This window comes from Pinus tabuliformis, chromosome 6 (genome assembly GCF_031772625.1).
Source record: "Pinus tabuliformis cultivar Carrire ecotype Pingquan chromosome 6, CPIR1, whole genome shotgun sequence".
In the NCBI taxonomy this organism is placed as follows: domain Eukaryota; kingdom Viridiplantae; phylum Streptophyta; class Pinopsida; order Pinales; family Pinaceae; genus Pinus; species Pinus tabuliformis.
This window is the reverse complement of record NC_142292.1, coordinates 734,458,273-734,462,842: the sequence shown is the minus strand read 5'-3', so window position 1 is coordinate 734,462,842 and position 4,570 is coordinate 734,458,273.

Below are 4,570 nucleotides of genomic sequence, written 5' to 3'. Positions count from 1 at the left end.
TATTGCTTTTGGATGATTGTTTACTTGTTATTTTATTGCTCCTAAGTTATAATTCAATTCTGGGAAGTGACCTAGGCTCTGGGCCTAAAAGAGTGGCTCAGATCCTGAGGTCACTACCATAACACTAGAAAATTGGGTATTTGGACACTGGCTCGCAAGCCTATGAGAGCGACTTTGTGTTTTCAGACACTTTCATTCCTATAGCATGATAGCGAATGAGGTTTGATATGTCAAGAACAGTAGTGGGACCTAGGGACATGATGTTTAAGTGGATGACATGTATCTTGAGGTTTTTTTTACTGATGTTGATGTAGGTTTTAACCCCATACAGAAATTACCTTCATACGAATTCTTAAACACAGAAAATAAAAAATGTGAGAGCATAACACATAAAACACATATACACAAAGATTTTCCCCTGGATCCCAAAATCGGGACTACCAGCTTGATTTTTCATTATATTCCTTTCAATGTTACAATACATATTTATACATGTCGAAGCATCAAATACCATGGACCAAAAAACCATCGCGTCCAAAACCATGGACTGAAAACCATAGGTAGGTTTTCCAAACCTAATATAGGGTCCAAAAAAAATTTCCCGGGGCGCTGCCCTGGACCCCGTATAGGGGGGCTACCCAACCCCCTCAAACCCCCCAGATAAGCGGGGCTACCTCCCCCCCTCTGACCCTCCCGCTACGCAATCGGCACAACGAAGGGGGGGCTGCAACCCCCTCTAACCCCCGGGTTCACTATGTAGGTTATTCGTGGAAAGAATACAACACAACCCAACATTCTCCCACTTGTTGTTTTCTTTCTACAGCTAGTCACAAGAGAGCTTAGTCATTTTTCTAGCCCTGAAACACCCATTATTTCTCTACACCAGGAGAACTTCTCAGAGCTCACATATTTTGTCAACGCATTTATAATATTCTTCAATGTGTCCACCTTTACCAGCAACACCTTTTTGCCTTCTATGATATCCCTCACAAAGTGATACTAAACATCAATGTGCTTTGTCATTGAATGATAAGTAGGGTTCTTTGCTAATAAAATTGCACTTTGGCTATCACAGTTTATCCTTATAGCTCCCTATACTAACCCCATACTTGAACACAATCTCTGCAACCAAAACTGCTTCCTTGCTTGCATGAGTAGCTGCCATGTATTCTGCCTCTGTAGTTGATAATGCCACTATAGATTGTTTCTTACTCATCCAATTGACTGATCCAGATCTCTAGCCCAGTCTGCATCAACAAAGCCACGAATATCCAACAATCTGTCCAATCCTGGTCTTCCTTGGTAGCACAAACCATAATCACTAGTGCCACGCAAATACCTGAAAACCCGCTTCACTGTTGTCCTGTGCTCCTTCCCTGGTTTTGACATAAACCTGCTCAATACTCCCACTGCATGTGCAATGTCTAGTCTCGTACAGACCATTTCATACATCAAGCTCCCGACTACACTTGCATATGGAACACGGGACATATCCTCTTCCCCTTCTTGCATCCTGGGACACTGTTCGGCAGATAACTTTACACCTACAGGAATAGGAACCTTCACTGGTTTACTATCCTACATATTAAACCTCTGTAGTATTGTCTCGAAATACTTCCTTTGGTTTAACCAGAGCTTCCTCTTTGCCTGATCTTTATTAATTTCCATGCCCAAAATATAGTTTGCAGCACCAAGATCTTTCATGTCGAATTTTGAGGACAATTGGGTCTTCAAATTCTGGATAATTTCTTTGTCATTTCCAACCAGCAACATATCATCCACATACAAGACCAGATAAATAACACGGTCACCAATTAATTTTGAATACACATAGTGATCTGCTTTGCTTTTGGTGAAGCCAAGTCCCTATATAGTTGTATCAAATTTCTGATAGCACATCCTTGGTGACTGTTTTAACCCATATAGAGACTTCTTTAACTTGCATACCAGTTCTTTATTACCCTTCACTGCAAAGCCTTAAGGTTGCTTCATGTAGATCTCCTCTTCCAGATCCCCGTGAAGAAATGTTGTCTTCACATCCATTTCTTCTACCCCAAAATCAAAAGTATCAACAACAGATAAAAGTAACCTAATAGAAGTTACCTTGGCAACAGGAAAAAAAATATCACCAAAATCAATTCCCGGCACCTGGGAATAACCTTTTGCTACCAACTGAGCTTTGTATTTCTCCACCTTTCCTTCTACATTTGTCTTCTTTTTGAACACCCATTTGCTGCCAATGGGTTTCCTTCCAGCCAGCAAGTCCACCAGATCCCAAGCCTCATTTTTGTGCAAAGATGCCATTCCATGGCCTCTTTCCAAAGTTTTCCATCCTCTGAATCTACTGCTTCCTTCACAGTTCTAGGATCATCATCAGTAATAGATAAAGCAAAATTTGAACAGAAAGTAGATGGACTATATCTTTCTGGCTGCCTTCTTTCTCGAATTGATCTTCATACACCTAGAGTTTGTGGCTCTTCATCTTCTGATTCCTCCTCTGTTATAGAGTTTGATTCTTCATCCTTTAGCTCAAACTCTATCTTCTCAGGTTCCTTTCATTGGACTTCATGTCTAATAACATCTTTCACCTCTCTGAACACAACATCTCAGCTGTACACAACCTTCCTTGTTGCTAGGTTCCAAAGCTTATAACCCTTTAAACCATCCTTATACCCAATAAAGATGCACTTTTCAGATTTACTATCCAACTTGGTTCATTTCTCCTTTGGAACATGTACATATGCATCACATCCAAATACCCTCAGATGTGAAAGAGAGGGTTTCTTACCAGTCCATAACTCTTTTGGAGTCTTATCGTCCAACACTGATGAAGGTGATCTCTTGACCAGATAACATGTTGTCTCCAGCGCCTCTGCCCAGAATTACTGTCCTAACCTAGCACCACTGAGCATGCTTCTTTCCCTTTCCATCAACATCTTATTCATTATTTTTGAAACTCCATTCTACTAAGGTGTGTATGGAGTAGTATTTTTCCATGCTATACCACACTTCTTACAGAATTCTTCAAATTCCTTACTGCAAAACTCTCCACCGTTATCTGTTCTCAGCAACTTTATCTTCTTCTCTGTCTGGTTTTCCAGCAGAGCCTTAAATTCTTTAAATCCGTCAAAGACTTTAGATCTCTTCTTAAGGAAATATATCCATGTATTCCTTGAGAAGTCATCTATAAATGATACATGGTACACAGACTTACCTAGCGATGAAACCTTCACAGGTCCAAACACATCACTGTGCACAAGCTCTAATATTTGTTTCGTCTTCTTACCACCAGAGGGGAATCTCACCCGATTCTGCTTCCCATATACACAATTTTTACAGAAATCAATGTCCAAAGAGCTATTACCCATACCTTCTACCATACCTTTATCATGAAGTATCCAAAGGCCCTTCTCTCCAATATTTCTAAGCCTTTTATGCCATAGCATGGTCTTCTCTTGAGATACCACTTGATTTTTTGCTCCACTTTCAGGAACCACAGAACTGTTGCACCCATCAACAACAGTGCTACCTTGCAGCTTGTACATATTTCTAGTCCGAACTCCCCTCATCAATACTAGTGCTCCCTGAACCATCTCGCAGGTATCCTTCTCAAGCACTGTTTTTACACCTGCATCATCCAACTTGCTTACAAAAATCAGATTTTTGGCCAATGCAGGAATATGCAGAACACCTGAAAGTGTTCTAACCCTTCCACCTTGCAACTTCAACTTTACTTTTCCGCGACCAATGATTCTAGCCTCACTATCATCCTCCAAGAAGACATCACCACCATCGTATTTCTCATACTCGCAGAACCACTCTCTATGGGGAGTGAAGTGAAAGGATGCACCCGAGTCAGTCAACCATGCCTCATGATCTACATGTCTACTTAAAGAAGCCAAGTACACATCCCCAACTTCATCTGAGGTGGTTTTCACCTCTACAGAAGAAGCATCATCAGATCCCTTTCCTTTATCGGGAGCTTTAGATTTACAGTCCCTTTTGAAGTGCCCTTCCTTTCCGCATTTCCAGCACACCACCTTTATAGGTTTTCCTGGAGATTTAGATCTCCCTCTAGATCTAGATCTCCCACTTGATGACTTTTTTTTTTTTTTGTTCTGGAATCATCCTCATATAGACAAGGTATCACCATTCTGGCTCTCCATATTTTTTCGTCTCATCTCCTCCGTCAGCAAGGATGAGACTATTTCATCAAAATGTAAAGTAGTTTCATCGCTACCTATTGCAATAACCAAACTATCCTACGAATCTGGCAGAGAACATGTTGTGGTGAAAACACAACCCCCCCATTATTGATTTTTTCAACTCAATTAATGGGGACCCTTTCTATAAAAAATTTCGCTAAACACCTTTTTGGATTTTTATTTAGTTGATTGCCCTACGCTTTTGTTAATTTTTCATTTTCTTTGGATTCTTGTTTTGATTGCTTTGTTAGTAATCGATTTTTTATAAGCTTTCCATTGACACTTGTTTCGCCTCATTTGGTCAACTGGTTTGAAAATTGTACTCCTTTGAAGTCTCGTCATTTATCTAGCCTGGGTTAAAATCC